Source organism: Dermacentor silvarum, chromosome 4 (assembly GCF_013339745.2).
Source record: "Dermacentor silvarum isolate Dsil-2018 chromosome 4, BIME_Dsil_1.4, whole genome shotgun sequence".
Taxonomy (NCBI): domain Eukaryota; kingdom Metazoa; phylum Arthropoda; class Arachnida; order Ixodida; family Ixodidae; genus Dermacentor; species Dermacentor silvarum.
The window spans coordinates 197797054-197817687 of record NC_051157.2 but is presented as its reverse complement, the minus strand read 5'-3'; the positions used below and the strand labels follow the sequence as shown (position 1 = coordinate 197817687).

Genomic DNA, 20634 nt, shown 5'->3' with positions numbered 1-20634 from the left:
GGCTTTACGACGCGAATGTAAGCGGGACACAGCGAGATACATAATACCCGTAACCAACTAGCCCACCTTAGCTCCTTCAGCACAGATAGAGATAATGCGCAGCCGTAATATGACGGTGATACGGCCATTGTTGACAAAAAAGCGAGAACGTCTAACTACGTTCCACTTCAAATGAACCTATAGAGTTTCGACCGAGAAATGCCGTTGACAGCGCGCAAAGTTATCATTTTCAGCGCTAGCTGCGCCGTTATGCCACGTACACACTAGCGGCAAAATGCGCGCGGCGCGCCGCGAAAGCAAGCGCGAAACAGGTTTTTCTTGCTGCGGCAGGGATCGCTCCTGGACCGATTTTTTGCGGTTTGCCGCGTGTCGCGGATGAAGGAGACCAATGAGAGCGGCCCGCTTCCGTGACGTGCGCTCGGGACACTGGTGACATGCGGACCCGCCAGACCGCTCGTTTCGTACTCGCGTCCGCTGTTAGCCGGAAACTCGTTTCGCACTATAATCTGCACGCGTCAGCTCCCGGACCAACCTGACCGTTCGAACGGATAGTTCGAGAAAGGGGGAGAGAGTCTAGTCTGCCACGTGATTGCGGCAGCGGCGCGCCGCCGGTTGGTGTGGCCGCCCTGCCGCTGCTGCGTTTTGCCGCCGGCGGCGCGCCGAGCGCGTTCTGCCGCTAGTGTGTACGTGTAGGGTACGGCCACGCTAGCGGCAAAAACGCGCGGCAACGCGTCATGCCGCGCTCGGCAAAACCGGCAGGAATCGGGGTTTTGCGGCGTGCCGCGCGAGATGGGTTCGAGACCTATTTCTGCGGCAAATGCCGCTTGCCGCGAGATGAAGAACCAATCAAGAGCAACGAGGGTGACGTCACGGAGCCATCACAACCGGACCGCCGCCGGTCCGCGCCGGATTTTCAATCGACGATCGTCGCCTCTCGCATGAAACAACGAGCGCTTTCGGTGTTGCTCGCGCGTTCGGAGAGCGCGGGATAAGTTATCGCGCTGCCGCACGGCGAGGCGCGCTTACCACGGTGGCCTCGCGGCAAGGCGCTGACGCGTGCGTCATGCCGCGGGCGGCAAGTTGCCGCGCGTCAGCGTTTTGCCGCGAGGGCAAAGTGGTAAGCGCGTCTCGCCGCGCGGCTGCACGATAAGATCTCCCGCGCTCTCCCAACGCGCGAGCAACACCGCGAGCGCTTTATCTTTCATGCGAGAGTCGACAATCGTCGATTGAAAACCCGGCGCGGACCGGCGGCGGTCTGGTTGTGATGGCTCTGTGACGTCACCCTCGTCGCTCTTGATTGGTTCATCTCGCGGCACGCGGCATCTGCCGCAGAAATGGGTCTCGAACCCATTTCGCGCGGCACGCCGCAAAACCCCCGATTCCTGCCGCTTTTGCAGCGCGCGGAATCTCGCGTTGCCGCGCGTTTTCGACGGGCGTTCTTGCCGCTTGTTTTTACCGCTAGCGTGGCCGTACCCTTATGGCACGTACACACTAGCGTCAAAACGCGCGCGGCGCACCGCCGGCGGCAAAACGCAGCTGCGGCAGGGCGGCCACACCAACCGGCGGCGCGCCGCTGCGGCAATCACGTGACCGAGTAGACTCCTCGCCCCTTCTCGAACTATCCGTCAGCTCCGTCCGGGAGTCCGGGAGCTGACGCGTGCAGACGGTAGTGCGAAACGAGTTCCCGGCTAACACCGGACACGAGTACGAAACGAGCGGTCGGGCTGGACCACATGACACCAGTTTCCCGCGCGCACGTCACGGAAGCGGGCCGCTCTGATTGGTCTCCATCATCCGCGGCACGCGGCAAACCGCAAAAAATCAGTCCAGGAGCGATCCCTGCCGCGTCAAGAAAAACCTGTTTCGCGGCTGCTATCGCGGTGGGCGTTTTGCCGCTAGTGTGTACGTGCCATTAGGGTACGGCCACGCTAGCGGCAAGAAACGCGCGCGTCATACCATAGAGAAAGAAATTCAACAAGAGGGGACACTCGGAAAAAACTGGCAACAGGAAACACGTCACCATACGTCACGCTATACTTTTGACACCGAACGTTAGCTGCCGCGAGCATCAAAAAAAAAAAAAAAAAGTGAACTTAAGTTAACAGGCATTTATTTATTTTTTTAATTCTTTGCCGCGAAAACTAAAACATTTTGCGTATAAATGAACTTAAGCTTTGCGACTTATTTTCCTTGCTTTACCTAGCCACAGGTGAATGACGCGCTAGATAATGCGTTATCCGCCAGACACTCCCCAGAAGCCAGCGAGGATGGCTGCGCGCGCGGCGACCCGTCTGTCTCCTCCTTTTCTTCTTTTTTAAATGTAACCTGGTTTATTGGGCTCTCGGCGTGTTCTTGCGTTCCTTCTGCACTGGGACAAGACACCACTGCACTATTGGACTACGGCAAGGTGATAAATCTTGTTTCACAGTCTACGACGCAATTAGGCTTACGGCACGGGACCGAGACTTAAGACGCAGTTACCGAAAAACAGGTCGGCCATCCTGGCGCAGTTAATTTGAGTTAATGAATCGTGCTGAGACATGTTTCCGACGCTTCCTATGGGGCTATTGTAACTTATTTCGGTTTTTGAGCCACACAGGCCGCACAGGGCGCCCTGTCGCAGTTAGCGAGAACTCAGCCGTGGTGTGTAGTCTAGTGCATCTTGCTAGGAGAAGTTTCTGCCGCTTTCTCTGACGCCAGACATTACTGAAAAGTAATTTCATTACTTTCTGCGGTACTTTTGAGGCACGCTGGCCGCACAGCGCGCTGTGACGCAGTTAGCGATAACCAGCTCGGCCGTGGTGATAAAGTTAGTTTGGCGTGTAATGAATCTTAGAGGGACAAGTCTGTGACGTTTTTTGTGGCTCCGCAACAACATATACCTTCTTTCGGTACTCACGCCTGTTGAAAACGCGATGGGCGATTGCCAAGAGTGATAACATGGGGTGTGCTGCTGGCGCCGGCAGAGCGCGCGAAAAATAACGCCGACGAACATATCAGAAACTTGTAATTCGAAAATTTCGCCTTCTAAAGGACTGAAAAAAGGCATTGCACCCACGCATTTGTCTTGAGTGCGTGTTGCGTCCGTCTCTATGTACGTAGCGTACCGTCGCGTCGCCCGAGGCCAAGTTTTGGAAACGCGAAGTCGCTCGTGTATTTGTGCTGCCAAAGTGCAGGAAATAATGCCCGGAAAGGGGGAAACGCTTGGAAATCAGATGTTTTCATGTATTTTTGGGATGAGTCGGGTATTTTCTACGCCATGTATGTAAAAGCGAATTGCTTTTGTTTGTGATGCCGCCCATTCACCGCTTTCGCACGTTTCGCCTCTACACGCAGTATTCCTATGTCTAAATACCAAAATTACTCATGCTTGTAACATGCTGTTACGTGCTTGCAAATGTAACATGCTTGTAACTTACTTTTTTTTTCAGCTGGTGCCGACCGGTGGAGCTTCATACAGAAACTACTGCTTTACCTGCTGGTGTCACAACGTTGGATGAACGCACAAAAAGCGCGGAACGAGCTTTTATATAGAGCAAAATAAATATTTCCTCATTGCAAAAAAGGTCTTGCGTCTACTTTGTGAAATTGCACGTGGCACAGATTCGATGGGACTTTATGAGATCGTTCGCAATCGTTTTTACTAAATAATAAACCGATTCTGCACGAAGAACAAAAAAAGGAGGGGGGGGGGGGGAGGCGCAGCCGGCGTGCTAGCTTGCGTTCAAAATACGCGCGCCCAAAACCGAAACCGGAAGTGATGTAAGTGATTGACACCGACCGCTTGGCACGCTGCAGTCAATTCGGCCGCTGGGCCCTATGGGAGTGTTCCCTCTTGTTGAATTCCTTTCTGTATGGTCATACCGCGGGCGGGAAGTTGCCGCGCGTCAGCGCCTTGCCGCTAGGCCACCGTGGCAAGCGCGTCTCGCCGCGCGGTAGCGCGATAAGATCTCCCGCGCTCTCCGAACGCGCGAGCAACACCGCGAGCCCTCGTTGTTTCATGCGAGAGACGACGATCGTCGATGGAAAACCCGGCGCGGACCAGCGGCGGTCCGGTTGTGACGGCTCCGTGACGTCACCCTCGTCGCTCTTGATTGGTTCTTCATTTCGCGGCACGCGGCATTTGCCGTAGAAATGGGTCTCGAACTCATTTCGCGCGGCACGTCGCAAAACCCCCGATTCCTGCCGCTTCTGCCGCGCGCGGCATGTCACGTTGCCGCGCGTTCTTGACGCGCGTTTTTGCCGCGTGTTTTTGCCGCTAGCGTGGCTGTACCCTTATAACGACGATATCGGTTTTTAGCTACGATCACAGAACATTTTGCACCACTGTAGGGCCGGTATTTTGTAGCGATGCCTTTTCTGGTAATAATGCCTATTCGCGCTTATCGCGCTTTGTCAGTGGTCGGAGCGACAGTCCGCTCGCGTTATCAACGGGATCAGCCGGCCGTGAGCGGTGGATGATAAGTAGAGTAGAATAAGTCATAATGCCTCGCTTCAACATCGCTGCCTAGCCATCGCCTCAGCACCCGATTTTGTAAGTAATGCTTCTATACGCCTGATGCATTATCGGATAAAGGCCCAACCGCATGCACGCGATATTCAAGCGACAGCGACAAGCGACGCGACAGGCACACCTTGTCGCGCTGTCGTGTCGCGGCGTGGAGCAACCACATGAACGCGACATCGCGAAAAAGAGTAGCGACGGATTTACATTGTTGTGCGAATAAATGTTATCTTGCGCGCGTAAAGAAATCTCAATTTTATCAAAGGTCAATGTTTTATCTAGACCTAGCTAAAATATGCTATCATCCCCAGTGAAAATCCGTCCCATTCCGCCAGCGTAAGGTGCCGTGGCGCCATCTGTTGAGTAAAACTTAAAACACTTTCTCGGCTCTCGGTGGCGTCTCAGGCCTAACAGCGTCAAAACAAAACAACCGATCTCAATAATAACGACAAGAGACCGCCGATACTTAGTCTTTAGCTAGCGATGAGGTGAAGCGATGACTGTACTATTTATTTTTTGCTGTCACAGCAGAGAGCAAGTTGCAAGAGCGAATTCAGATCGAAGCGGGCAGACTGATTGCTGCCATGTTGTTGTGCAATCGCTGTCCCCCGCGGATGTCGTCGCGCTGACTTCCGGGCGACAAGCGATATTTTGTGGCTGGCCAGAAACCGGCGACACGACCAGCGACAGCGACGGATAGCCCTCCGCGACGGCAAAACCGGTCGCTCGTCGCCGTCGCTTGTCGCTGTCGCTCGAAAATCGCGTGCATGCGGTTGGGCCTTAACGATAACTTTTTCACCTGTCTGACTGACCCGCAGGCAGACCAGTCAGTGACGGTGCGTCCAAGCAATGCCAAATGTCGTAGAGCTAAACCTAGCAGAAACAAGAAAGGCCGCCGAAACGAAAACCAGAGTTCCTTTATGAATGAAAGCGTATCATTGCGTTTCTTGGCTCGTGATCGTCACGCCCAGAAGTGAACTGAAACCTAGAAATCAGCTGCATGAATGGTACGATATTTATGGTCGACAAAGCGGACGGAAAGCTTCGCACAGTGTTATGCCACGTACACACTAGCGGCAAAACGCGCGCGGTGCGCCGCCGGCGGCAAGACGCGCGCCGCGAAAGCAGCCGCGAAACAGGTTTTTCTTGCCGCGGCAGGGATCGCTCCTGGACCGATTTTTTGCGGTTTGCCGCGTGCCGCGGAAAAGAGGTGACCAATGAGAGCGGCCCGCTTCCGTGACGTGCGCGCGGGAAACTGGTGACATGCGCACCCGCCAGTCCGCTCAGTTTCGTACTCGCGTCCGCTGTTAGCAGGAAACTCGTTTCGCACTGTCATCTGCACGCATCAGCTCCCGGACCGAGCTGACGGATAGTTCGAGAAGGGGGGAGAGAGTCTAGTCTGTCACGTGATTGCCACAGCGGCGCACCGCCAGTTGGTGTGGCCGCCCTGTCGCTGCTGCGTTTTGCCGCTAGTGTGTACGTGCCATTACAGTCGAAACCGCGTGGGCAAACACATGCGCCGGCCACGCCGCCGATTCCGCCACGTCGTCCGTCGAAGCGGAAGCTGCTAGCAGACGGCGCGCCCCACAATTCCCTGCGATTGCTCGTTTTACGGGTCACCCATTTATTTAGGAGACCACGTAAATGACTTCGCGCAGACCTCTCGGCGGCGCTGCTAGACGGCGAGGCGTGTCTCGAGGGAAGCGAGGGAGATGAGCTCAGTACACAACTCATACATGACAGGTTTCGGCGAAGGCAGTGCGGTATGTCGCTACATTGCTCTGAAACTGCTAATGGCCATAAGATCGATGCATCTCGTGAGAGGATTTCTGACACACTTTACGCATCTAAACGAACATGTGAGCTACATGTTGTGCAACTACGATTACTGTGAGTGGCACTCACGTTGCCGGTATAACAGCATACAGAGACATACGTAATTGCGGTCACTGTATTTACCGTTTGCTTTGCATTTACAGGTCTCACGCAAAATCAAAGGCAATCGATGTACGACCTAGTCAGCCTCGCCGCTTATCCCTCTCTGTCGCATGAAGTGTAGTATATGCCATGGCTGTGTATAATAATATATGCAGTCATCACATTATGCGTGGTTTGCAGAGACAGAAAGAAGTGGCAAGGCTGATGAAGTCAGCAGATCGATTGCGTTTGATGTCGCATGGCATCTGCTAATGGACAGGAAGCGATGCAATGACAACAATAACATATATTATATCTACGTATTGTATACCGGCAACATTTGTGTAACGCTCACGATTGTTGTAGGTGCACAAAATTTGGCTCACACATACATTGCAAAACCTTGTGTGTCTGCAGCTAAGAGGCATAAATCAAAAAACAGTTTTACACGGAAAAGTTTCTCATTACTAAAATATGTTTATTAACAGAGTAGATGTAAAGCGACATCACAATGAACGCATGCTTCCCTCGTTATTTCAGTGAGTAAAGAACAAACAATGACTAAAATTGCATGGAAGTTGGCAAATTCTGTGTGTCTTGCTTTAAAAAAAGTATAAGTTAGGAGGAAGCTTTTGCTTGGGGCTTCCTGTTTAAATACATGAGAAAGAAGAAATAGTTTTGTTGTTGTCGTTGCCTGAAATAGTCTTTCTTGGCAAGCCCTGGACTGCCCGTTTTTTTTTAGTTCACTTATGCGGCAGGAAGGCACACGTCGTGTGAATTTCAGATCCGGCCATCAGCAGTAACACTGTAGACCTCATTTTCTTTTCGGTCCATGAAAATCTTAAAAGTGAGTAAAGCACAGCAAACCAAAATAAATTACCGCACAGCTTCGGTAAGCTTCCACACACCTTCGTGTAATCTACCTACAGCACTCATGCGCTAATCCGTACCACATGAACCATTGCACGCATATCAAGTAAGCGATAGCAAAAGTACAGATAACACAAAGTGGTTGTGAAGTTTTTAATTGACTTCACGTTGTAGTGACGTTGAGAAACACAGTAGCAGGAACTGTGAATCACGAAACTATTGAGCAAACTTGTGGCCAGAAAACAGGTTACGCTAAAAACACAACAGTCGGCGGTCGTCTAAAATCTTATCGACGGGTCATGCGCGTCGGCTTTCTGTACGTGACTCGTCGAAGGTTCCAGTGTAGTTGATAATGCCCGCGTGGCTTCCAGAAATACTACACTATTCGCATCGCACATACAATCGGAATACAAAAGCTTTGTTGACAACAGCCAATGGATAAAACAATCGATAACATTCGAGAAACTTCTGATACATGCAAGCGCGTCCTGCGCCGAACGATTACATTTAATATTTATGAGCCGGTGAAAAGCGGTAACCGAAGAAAGGTAAGTACACCCGTGAGCAAACGTATACGGACCACAGGGTCGCCGGAAAAGCTGAATTGCTTCGTAATTAAAAAGCATAAACTGCAATTGACAAGTACACTGAGAAGTTCGCAATGCTAATTTTGGAGTGCAGTCTTCAATTTCAAGTTGCGTTCACAGGCAGAGGAAAAAATCGGCTTTATCGCGCAACCCCTGGTCCGTATACTTTTGCTCACGGGTGTACATGCGTGTTAAGAAGTATATGAATAAGTGTATTTGTGTCTGTCAATGTGCCCCTCCTAAAGGTATCTTCCCGATCACGGTGGAAGAAGAGAGACAGTTGTCTGAACGGTGCCCGTCTGTCTGCAGAGCAACTGACTACAACTTTGATCGGGCTTCATCCCTTTGCCAGCAGGAGCTGTGCAGTGTTGGGGGGTAATCATTTCCTGTCGTCCGCTACCCTAGCCAGGCACCCGAAAAGTGTATTGCCTTGTATCTGCACAAAAATGCGTAATTTGTGAAGAGATGTAGATGATTAGTAGCTTTATAGCGATAAGGAACAATTCAAACCAAGAAAAATAAAATTGATCACAGATAAAACCCATAGGGATAGTAGGGCTCCATAGAATATGCATCCGGAAGCTTAGTAGGGGTGGGCCAACTTGAAAAATGGGGGTGGGCTGCCAACCTAAATTTGGGGCTATTCCAACTTGAAATTTGTATGTGGGCCGCCATAAATTTGGCGGGTGGACCAACTTAAAACTTGGAGGTCGTCTAACCTAATTTTGTAGTAGGCCAACTTGAAATTTGGGGTGGGCTAAATTTGGGGATGGGCGAACGTAAATTTAGCAGTGGGCCAACCTAAATTTGAGGGTGGGCCAAATGAAATTTGATGGTATGCTTATGCGTACTTTGGCAACTCCAATGTAGTTTCTCCATACTTTTAAACATTCTGTTTAAAAACTCAAAAAGTATAGTAAAGCAATGCGGGCCTTCACTGTGTTTTCACAATTCTTCAACATAATTTATTGTCCGCTAAAGACCCCGATGGGTGGGGACATCATGAAACATTACAGTGCATGATGTGACATAAATTACAAGAGTTAACAAAAAAGACGGAATTGAAAGACATAATATATCATGAACCATACACGGAAAAAATATCCTTAAGGGAAAGAAAAAAATGCATGAGTATTCCACCAATGAGCAAAAATGCATTCCGCTTTGTGAAGGTCGATTACCAGTGAAGCTGTTTAGCGCATGACCCAGAAGTGACACATAATTTACAACAAAGGTACGAACTTATTTATTGTCCTGATCGGTGGTCATCGTGACGGTAAGTACGCACACACATTCACGTATCACCCCTGTCATCAAAATCTGATCGTCACGTACCCCCGTAAGCAATGGCTCATACCCCCGTAAACGCGGCAACCCCATTACGACGACAGAAGAGAAGTGGAATTCTACGCTGGAATGATGAGCGGCAACGAAGCGAGCTGTGGAAGAAGACGACGACGAACTAGAGATGGGTCGCTCAGGAGCGAGCCGGATCTTGTGAGCGGCTCTTTTTAAAGAGCGGTTCTCTCGCGTTCAGAGCCGCACCGATGCGTTCCGTCAGAGCCGGGTCTTCTGCTGGGTTAAAGTCCCTTGATGTAGGAAAGTGCCGCCGCTCTTTGTACTTTGCCACCGGCGCGCGACCTCCTCGCCTGGTTTAGGCGTCGCGCGCTAACATTGCACGCTGTTTCGAGCACTGTCTGCTGGCGCTATGCCGTGCTGCTGCGCGTGTAACTGCAGCAAGAAGCATGATGATGGCTATGCAGTTTTTACGATACCGCAAGGAAAGCGCAAGAAGCAGTCGCTGCACAACATTGGCCGGAAGAACTTTGTCCCGACAAGGAACAGTGTTGTTTGCGAGGTAAGGCGCCTTTATTATTGCTCGTATCAAAGCATCCCGTAATGTTGCATTTTTTCAATTCTTCCGGCCTGCTCATTCGCGTTTTTGCTGAGGCAATTTGTACGTTGCATAAAAATGGGGTTCTCCTCAGAATGCTGAATATTCTGCTGGGACTCCATCACCTCGCAGGTAGTCAACTCTTATTCAATCGGAAATGCAGCACTATAGATTCTGCTTTCCACTGAACAGATATACCCGAAGATACGGCCTCTCGATCGCACTTTTCGTGATTGTTAGGATCCGTTGCCTGTTTTACTGAAAATCGAAATAGCAGCTTGTAGAGGAGCTATTTACAGCTTACATCGATGTGTGTGTCTGTCACAAATACAATGAATGCAGGGCCCCCCAAAAATAGTGGCAAGTATACCTGTGGTATTGCAGGTGATGAGCGCCAGCTAGTCCACATTTTAAGGCGAGACCCTTAGTTGGATGTTTCAAGGTGAGCGTTGGAGGTACAGAAAGTAACGTGACCTAATGAAGGCCAGAAGCGAGTCAAATCATGTCCAGCCGTGTATAATAAATTATTAATGATTAGCAAAGTAAATTCATGACTGATTACCGATTGTATTGAGGTGTTTAAAGTTGATTAAGGGGGATTAAGGTTAAATAAGGAGGGCTAGGGTCGATTAAGGAGGATTAAGCTGGATTAAGATGGTTTAGGGTGGATCAAGATATAATGAGTATTAGGGTGGATTAACGTCGATTAACGTGCATGAAGGAGGATTAACGTGCATGAACGACACCTGGAGTGTCGTTTTGATCGCAACAGAGCCGCTTTTTGGAAAGGACAAGCTCTGAGCGCAAGAACGAATTGCCCGTCAACTTTCGGCCGCACTGATACTGCTTTATCATGTATTAAACGGTCTAGGTTTGTGCCATGGCGTAATGTTACTACTGTTGTTGTTTTCTTGGGCATGTCTTTTTCTCAGCTGCCATCCGTACTGCATGGCATATTTGTACACTAGCATTGTTTCTCATTCTGAATATTATATGATACTCTTCTACGTTATCTGTATCTTGTCAAATAACGTTTTTTGCGCATGCACGAAAATAAAGCGTCTTACTGACCATTCTTTTTGTTTTTTGTGTGATAAATGTTTTTCTGATGTCTAATCAAAATCACAATTTTAACTATCCTACTACATAATTTAACGGTATGTTGGTGTGAACTATCAAAATACCTTTTCCAGAGGCGTATCTGTTGCCTAAAAATATAGAATGCCTTCTCTCATAGGTATACCGAGTATTTTTTCAGCTTCATTGACACCGACGCCTAAAGAATAATCTGTAAATACCTTTCCTCAGCTTCTGTTATTGTGGGTGATGAGTGGCTGCCGGCACCGCTTCATCGCACTGAAATTGTGCAACCGTCCTATTCAATGCAGAAACCAAAGCGCAAAAGCTACTTTGACATTGAGAAAAACACATGGACGGACGATGCTCGAGCCAGTAATTCATTATAAGAAGGCACACTGAATATAATATCGGCGGTGCACATGCGTGCACATACATGAAAAAACTGCCAAATATAGAGCGATCTGCCACAAGCAATACTAGATCAGATGCAAAAAGTAAAGCAGCGTATCATGTGGCAGAAAAAATAACTGGAATATAGAACTCGCCTCAAAGCTCCTTTTACATCAGTGTGTGTCATTCATACGGCTTTAGGATGAAACCAACCTCATCATAAACGTTGCCTTCAGCATTCTCCATGCTGTTACCACCATTTTTCAAAATATTCTACGCCACTGGGGCGCGCAACTGGCCCAAAATAATGCGCCTCCATCGAATTCTGCGGCCCGTCCGCGGGAGCCCAGGCGCAATAGCGTGCCGTGCGCAGCGCGCGCAACCGGCGGGCGAGGAGAATTGAGGAAAGCGCGCGCGCGGAGGAGAGTGTCGCTACTTTCAAGATCAAGGGGCTTTATGCTGGGTAGGACTTCCGCGCCATCTATTAGCGGTAAGAGAAAGCAACTGCCCTCCCGCCCTTCCTCGCAAGAGTCGCCTTCACACCCCCTCGCCTTCGGCTGAAGAACGAAAGAACCGCCGCTCACTTACTGAACCACCGCTCCCTCGCTCTTCAAAAGAGCGGCTCAAAGGATTCGGCTCGCTCCTGAGCGCTCAGGAGCCAGCTGCTCTTTTCGCCACGGCTCCCTCGCTCCGGCTCGCTCCTGAGCGCTCAGGAGTGCTCAGGAGCGAGCCGCTCTTTTCGCCTCGGCTCCCTCGCTCTTCAATAGAGCCGGCTCACTCCTGAGCGCTCAGGAGCGGGCCGCTCTTTTAAAGACTGAGGGAGCCGTGGTTCAGTAAGTGAGCGGCGGTTCTTTCGGAGTGAGGAAGCCGGTTCTCTCTCCTTAAATGAGCCGTGCCGAACCGTTTCGTCATAGCTGGGTCTTCTGCTGGGTTTCGATGTTTTTCGATTTCTGACCGACGGATGGTGTCCGGTGTGGGCCGACTCGCGCTACTGGTACTCACTCGCAGTGTGTGGTGTGCGCAGCAGTCTCCTTGGTTTTTTGTGCGTCTTATGGTGTGGCACCCGATGCCTCCGAGGGGAGAAGTAAAGAAGTCTTAATTGGCAAAGGATCGTACCCTTTTGAAAATGGATTTAGAGTTCCTTTAGAACTCCTAATGAGTTCCTATGAAGTCAAAAGGAACTCTATAGGAACTCGCGCTCTATAGAGTCGTCTGCACATAATCTCTATATGAAGTCTAAAGCAACCTGTCTATAGAAACATGTCATTTCACACGCAATAGAAGTTCAATAGAGGGTGTATTGACGTCATATGTACTGAATTCTATAAAGTATTTTTATAGAACGTCTTTAGAACTTCTAACGTGAGCTCTCTATAGAATGACCCTCTATTTGCTTTCTATAAACGTTCTATAGAGGGTGTATTGATATCTTATGTACTAAATTCTATAGAAGAACATTTATAGAACGTTTTTAGCACTTCTAATGCGGCCCGTCTATAGACAGGCTCTCCATTCGCCCTCTATAAATGTTCTATAGAGGGTGTGTTGATATCTTATGTACTAAATTCTACAGGAGAATGTTTATAGAACGTCCTTAGCCCTTTTAATGCGGCCTGTCTATAGACAGGCTCTCCATTCGCCCTCTATAAATGTTCTATAGAGGGTGTGTTGATATCTTATGCACTAAATTCTATAGAATAATGTTTATAGAATGTCTTCAGCACTTCTAATGCGGCCGGTCTATAGACAGGCTCTCCATTCGCCCTCTATAAATGTTCTATAGAGGGTGTGTTGATATCTTATGTACTAAATTCTATAGAAGAACGTTTATAGAATGTATTTAGCACTTGTAATGTGGTGTGTCTATAGACAGGCTCTCCATTCGCCCTCTATAAATGTTCTATAGAGAGTGTAGCGACATTGTATGTACTAAATTCTATAGAAGAATGTTTACAGAACGTTTTTAGCACTTCTAATGTGGCCTGTCTTTAGACTGGCTCCCCATTCATACTCTATAAGCTCTCGGGAGGAATTACAGGAGAATGTCACCCTTGCAATCGCAGGACACCGATGCCATAACCTTCCAGCGGATAGAACCACCTTTGATTTTTGGGGGCAGGGGGAGGTGGGATATTTCCACTGTTTCGAGGATTCTTTTGACTCGGGATGAAAGTGATGCACCCATGTTTCATCCATTGTAACTAATCTCTGCAGAAAAAGATTAATATCAGCTTCAAACAGTTGCAGATTTTTTGGGGAGTGAAGTTCCCTCAGATGTTTGTTCTGTAATGTCAAAAGTCTGGGCACCCATCGAGCCAAAACTTTGTCATGTTCAGGAGCTGTGTTAGGATATGGCCAACCCTCTCCATTGATATGCCCAAACATTCTGCAATGTGCCGCTGTGTGACATGTCGATCAGCAATTACAATGTCTTGCAGTTTTGAGACATTTTCATCTGTGCATGCTGTTGAGGGAGGACCACTGGGCGCAGCATCTTCAATTGATGTGTGGCCTCACGTAAAATCGGCAACCCACTTTTTCACCACAGAGTAATAAATAGCATTGTCCCCTAACGTTTCCAGCCTTTCCCTGTGAATTTCTTGTGCTGTCAGTTCTTTTTTCAATAGGTATTGAATGACTGCTTGCTTTGCGAATTTCTCTATTTTTATACTTCAGCTTCGCGACCTAGCTTTAAACCGCTGTACTTGAAAGCAAAAAATCCCAATAAATCCAAATAGCTCATGAGACCAGTCAAATAACTGAATAACATATTGCATTGCAAAACAAGACCACGCGAAAAAGATTTCACGGGTGGGCTGCGAACTTTTCAGGCACCCCTCGTAAATTTTTTATTATAGAACTATGGAACAAGGCACGCATAACATTTAAAATAAAAAAGCACACAACACACAGCACACTATCATTACAAAGAAGTGCATCAGTAGATAATTTAACATAACTATACAATTATTTTTTTTCAGGGGCATGACATTCAATAAAGCATTGGAAAAGGCATTGTGAAGGTTACACAACAATTGCACTGGGAAATAAATAAATCACTCCCTCAACATGTGCTTCTTGCGAAAATGACACAGAAAAGTCAGCTGATGCATACAACCATTTAAAACCGCAGTCACAACTACAGGTACCAGCAGGTTATGTACCATCCAGTGTAACTGCTGGTTGGCACACAAATTAAACCATGTGAAGTTCATTTTTGAATGACATATATAAGAAGTGCAGCAAAATGAATGGTGACATAACAGTGAATGAAAAGGTGCACACAGTATAATAGACATTAATCTCCATCTGAAAGGTGTGTCACTAAAAATTTTCCGGCAGAGACCATCATGCCAGCACATTCATAACAGCTTAATTATGGCTTTATTGAATAACTACAAAAATGTTTCAAATACATGATAATTAACCAATAATAAATGCGGTTTGTTTCCCCGAAACAAACATATCACCAATTGACAACATGACAACTGAAAGCTGCATAACTATAAATGTGCAAGATGAAATAAATATGCTATGCAAATGATAGGTATGCTATACGTGGACCTTTGTGTTAATAGTAACTACATGCAGGGCAAACAATGTAAGAGCATTTAATTAGAAACAGTAAGCTTGAGAAACAATGGCAGTGCAATAACCACAGCCCATAAATTCATTTTGCAAGCCGAAAAAAAATTGATCCCATAGCCAGAACTACACTGAACTATGAAATCTCATTATGCATGCAATGAGCAGCCACAGTCATAATCATAACTTTCTGCAATGTTTATGCCAAGTCCGCGCAACCCATCACTGGCTGTGTAGTCACCTTGTCATCTGTCCCTCATCATCTAGTGTAGACATTCACCGTGCTCCCAACGCCCATGTTGTAATGCCTTTAACAGTCACATAGGCACTGCTGTTGTTCTTATAAATGCACTTACTTTTGTTGACACAATTCTTTGGAAAAAAGAAGCTATTTAGCTCTCTGCTCATATATATGCGGGCCGTCCTAAAAGCTCATGCAGTGAGTCAGCACGAAAGTGGAACAGTGTACACTACCACCTACCTCAACTTGCTCTCTCCACTCAAAAAGAGGTAGACCTCTAGTACGAGTTGGACTGCTCTATGGCAAGGCAGAATTTCAAGAAGACCAACACAAAGAAGAAACAAAAGATCAATATAAAACTTCTTGTGAAACTGCGCAAGAATGGAACAGTGTTTTATCAAATGTTGCAAAAGGCCTACGGAAAAGATACCCTAAAAGAAGCTGTGCTCTAATAGACCCAGAATTTTCGGGAAGACTGCCAAGACCCCAAGGGCAATAGAAGTCCAGAGTGTCCCTCCATCTCATGCAAAGATAAAACCATAGATCACGTGAATTCCCTTGTGCTCAGCCACCACTGAATGACAATTACAATGGCAGCATTTATGAAAAAGGTTTGCACCAAAGTGGTGTCAAAGTTGCTGACTCCTGAGCAAAAGTTGCAACAAAGAGAATCTTGCAATTAATGGATAAATTCAGGTCATCATCAGTGACAAAATGGGACTTATCAGTGACAAACTGGTCGTCCACAGTGACAAACTGGGACTTAGAAATATGACATCCAGCTGAAGTAGCAGAGGAAGGTGTGGAAAAAGAAGAATGAGCCAAGATGAAAAAAAAATAAAAATCTGCATGATGTGTTATGGATCATAACAGGTGCTACACACTAGAGGATGCATGAGGCTTACGCATGCGTCGAACAGAAGTTCTTGAGAATGTGGCAGTGTACAATCTTTCACCACGGTAATAGAAATGGCATTAATGATGACAGTAATCAGCCTCTCCACAGCACGTAGCCGTAACGTGTGATGTGCCAAGAATCAAGTGGTTGGAGGAGAACACCAAAACACGGATGGGGTGTTTGTGGCAATAACAAGATCACGCCACCGCCACACATGTAGCTAACCCTATTCATGGGGGCAAGGTGCCCGATAAGGCAAGTCTACAGAAAAATGTTTGGTACCAATCTTGTAGGTGGCACTGCATCACTTTGCTTGTGACACCCATTGTAGAAGGCTTTCAATGTCCCAGAGGCTAAAAAGTGAGAACCCACTAAGGTAGCAGTTTGTAAACTTTTGAGTGTGGGCTTATTGTGCACGTCAAACATGCTTTCAATTCCCCACACCCACAACAATATAACCACTAGATCTTCACCATTCCTTCTTAGTGGAATGCAATTATATGCGAAACAAGGAAGCCAACGAGATTGTTGTTTTATGTGGGAAAGAATTTGGCTGTCATAGTAAAGTTCAGGGCTGAAATAAACATGCGGATCCAAGAGGCTCAGTTTTTTCCCTGCCACAACCATATAGACACAAAGAAGCAAGAGAAAGCACAGGGGAAATTAATCATGCTTAATTGAAACACAGAAATACGGGAAATGGAAATTAAAGTGAAAACAAATTGCCACATCTGGAAGCCTCACCCACATCTGCATTACCCATGCAGTGCTTCCGCATTGCATGTGTCTCAGGAACTTGTGTTCAACGTACAGAGTTAAGTCTGCTGCCTTTTCCTTTCCTATCGCTTGCTTCATCCTGCTGCTCAATCACAATTGAAAAATAGAGCTTGCCGCGATTGCAAGCTCGGACAAACTCAAGGGTCTGATGAGACCTTATGACACTTCTCGTGCCTCAAGGGTAGCAAGACCTAACAAGACCATTTGAAACTGTATGAAGCGCATGCCCTTTTCATGCACTTCATACTTATCAACTGATGATATTGTGGAGGTGGATGAGTTCAGGAACCTGACGAAACCGTCGCAATATTTGCCGAGGTCATGGCCCATCTGAGTCATACAGCCGACATTAACATCACGGATGATAAGAAGCAACGTTACCTCATGCACAGCGTAAAAGAGCAGTTTTTCACCACACTGGTGCGCGATCCACCAAGTACAGCAGCTGATTTGATCAAGGAAGCTACTGCTATTGAGCGAGCACTTCATGAACGCTGCCGGCTGTACGATCGCCTGTCCAGCAGCAATCCGGTCATTGCTGCCGCCATGACTGTCAACACTCGGAGCTCTCTGTGCGACCTCATCCAAGAGATTGTTCGCGAAGAAATTCAGAAGCTCGCGACTCTGACCGTGCAACCACTAGTGGCATCTGTTGCCAAAGTCATACGTGACGAAATCAGACAAGCGTTCTCGTCTCCCAACCTTAATCCCGAGCCACATCTCCTGAACTGCGCCTCCGCTGTCCGACGTCCATCATCTGTTATGTCGATACCACCGTACCGCTAGCCTTCGACCGCAGCACCTTGGTCACCTCAGGAAGAGCCTCCGACATGTCCGCAGTTTCGAAAAACGGCCATATGGCGCAGTGCAGATCGGCACCCACTGTTTCAACTGCAGTGGTGTCGGCCACATTTCCCTCCATTGCTGGCACCATGACGCACCGTTTCTCCCTCTTCGCCGATGGTTTAGTGGTCAACGTGCCAATGACGACTACTCGTTTTGCTGCAAGTACTACGAGTAATCTACACAACATCCGGCTCCTGTTCTTGATGTTAGCACTACCTTGCCGCAGGATGAGCGCAAAAATTCTCGCGTTACTAGCCAAGTTCCTGGACTGCTTCGCGTCAACATCAGGAGTCGGTCGCATGCCCTTAACAGAGCACCGAATGATCACTGAAGACACGGCCACACCAATTCGCCAAAACCCTTATCGTGTGTCTCTAAAGGAACGTGAAACGACACAGGAGCAAGTTACTAGAATGCTCGAAGACGACATAATTCAACCATCAAAGTAGCCCCTGGGCATCGCCTGTAGTTTTAGTAAAGAAAGACAGTAGCCTGCGTTTCTGTGTCGACTAGCTACCGCAAGCTAAATCGGGTAACCAAGAAAGATGTGTGCCCCGCACCTCCACCAGTATCACGGTGCAGCAAAAATAGGAGACGAGGACACGTATTACAAAACCAGCTTGTTTTAGCAATCGAGCATAGAGACGTCCTCTTTGTCTTCTAATCTCTCTTAGGCTGACGCACGAGACGAAGCTTACGAAAGCTCCCATCCTTGTGTTTGTCTTCGACACAGATGAGATGCGGCACTACGATGTACCCAGTTCTATTAATTACACAGAAGTTACCACTACTTCAGTGAAGAAGCGTCATTTTACTTTTTGGAGCAGAAAAATGTCAGTTTAGAACAGCCATAAGTGTTTTTGGAGCAGAAAAAAATGTTAGTTTGGACCAGCTATTGGTGTTCTTGGAGCACATGGTAGAATATGCCACACAATTCTGGGAGTTAAAAGCATCCCTGAAGCGTCACATAAATATTAACATACATTATCTAACATATTGCACATACAATAATCAATGCAAATTGCAAGAAACAAACAATTAAGATGGATGGTTACCGAACACAGCAAAATGAGCTATATATTTAAAATGCCAGTACTTGTGGCAGAAATTAGATCAAACCGGTAAAGCTGTGCACATTATAAATGTAAACACAATCACAAATAACCATTGCCAAACAGCATTTGATAATTATTATGAGATCGAAGTAATCTAAGTCACTTTCACATTTCACCAAAATAACCTGCATCTCAAGTTCAAAATACAGCTAAATGAGCTATCTATTCTTGTGGCAGAAATGAGATCAAAGCTGATAAAGCTGAGCATCACAATGTAAAAGCAATCAGTCACACAACAGTTGCCACAGCAGCAGTTGGTAATCAGTGCAAGGTCGAATTTCCCAGCGCCATTTGGGAGAAGGTTTGGAGCAGTCACAAAAGTGACAGTTTTAAGCAGCATGTGGCCGCATTTCTCTTTTGGAGCAGTTTGGAGTAATTGGAGCAGCACATCCGTCACTCCTAGTGCCACAGTAAAAAGCTATATCAAACTTTGTTTTGGCACTTCATCCTCCAAGCACAGCAAGTACTTTAAAAACAACTGTGCCTCAAAATTGTGCAAGCCTGGACTAGATGTTTCCTTGTCAAAACAGTGGCTCCATGTGGGCTGAAGCTTCCCCTTGTTTGCGCGCTGTTTATCCCCTTGATTTTTAAAATTTCCTTGAACCCTCAGTCTTGTTTGAGGAACTGTACCTAAATTTCAGAACTGCACACACACACACACACACACACACACACACACACACACACACACACACACACACACACACACACACACACACACACACACACACACACACACACACACACACACACACACACACACACACACACACACACACACACACACACACACACACACACACACACACACACACACACACAATAATGAAAAGCACACACTAAATGAATGAGGTAGAACTTCAATAATATGAGCAAAAAAGAAACATTTTAGCAACTTAACGGAAATTGATATAGGACTTAAGTAAGTAGGCCAGGACCACATTGAGGCACTGTATTTGCACAAGAATAATGCAACCACAATTATAACGCAAAGGGCAACTTTTAATCTCTATGAAAAAGTAAAATTTATATATGACGATTGCGTTCCAGTTAGCTTGTTAATAAAACGTCGCTTTATCCATTGAAGCACAAAATTAACTGGAACGCCAATGCATTTCTCCGCAAAGTTCGGGAATTAATATCTCGAAGCTGGTGTCGTCCGGAGAATTAATTCCAGGTGGATCGGCCTTGCGAACTCCACGGCTACAATTTGTAAATTGCAATATGGGCCATCAGGTAATTAGTTAACACCTAATTAGTGAATTTTTGTTGATTAGTCGATTAGGCATTTCAATTTTTATGGAAGTAATGTCCGCCTCCTCGAGTAGACCAGCTCATGAACTAGAATTGGGCTATCTGCCACAGGCAACCTTAAAGAAATTTTGAAAGTGTTCGCTGAAACACCCTGTATATAGGCTTGCAGCTGCTTCGAAAAGGGTTGACATCATTCAAAACCCTCGTGAAAACAGTGTCTCTGGTTTCACTCGTTTTTAGAAGCACGTGTGTGAATTCAAGTTACGTCACAATGGGTGATCGTTGTGGGTGTCGTTTACAGCGTTCCATCTCCCGCGTGTTTCCTGGTAAAGATTACGGTTGCGTAAACTACTCCGAGTGGAAAAGTACCCAATAGCATAGAAATCACGTAGTGACGTCACCGTGGTCTAGCAACTCATTGAGGTCATTGCAGACTACCATGGGTAGACCACGAAAAGTAAGGACGCCAGAACAACAGCGTGAATATAATGTTGTTGTGAAGTGATAAAGGTTGTTGTTAAGTACATTTCACTTGTCTATGGTTTCACTCTTTGTAGAGCCCCGTGTGTGAATTCAAGTGACGTCACAATGGGTAATCGCTGTGGGTGTCGTTTATAGCTTCACTGTCCAACCACCTTCACAGCGCGGATTGGAGCCACAGTTTTTCAATTGAGCA

General features: G+C 47.0%; 1 long non-coding RNA gene across 1 annotated transcript; it reads left to right on the top strand.

Annotated features, from left to right (window-relative positions):
- The first annotated feature begins 2264 nt into the window (after nucleotides 1-2264).
- Nucleotides 2265-3565, top strand: LOC125944901 (uncharacterized). Its single transcript, XR_007466591.1, has 2 exons — nucleotides 2265-2407; nucleotides 3432-3565. It is a non-coding gene; the product is annotated as an uncharacterized LOC125944901 (long non-coding RNA).
- Nucleotides 3566-20634: the final 17069 nt, after the last annotated feature.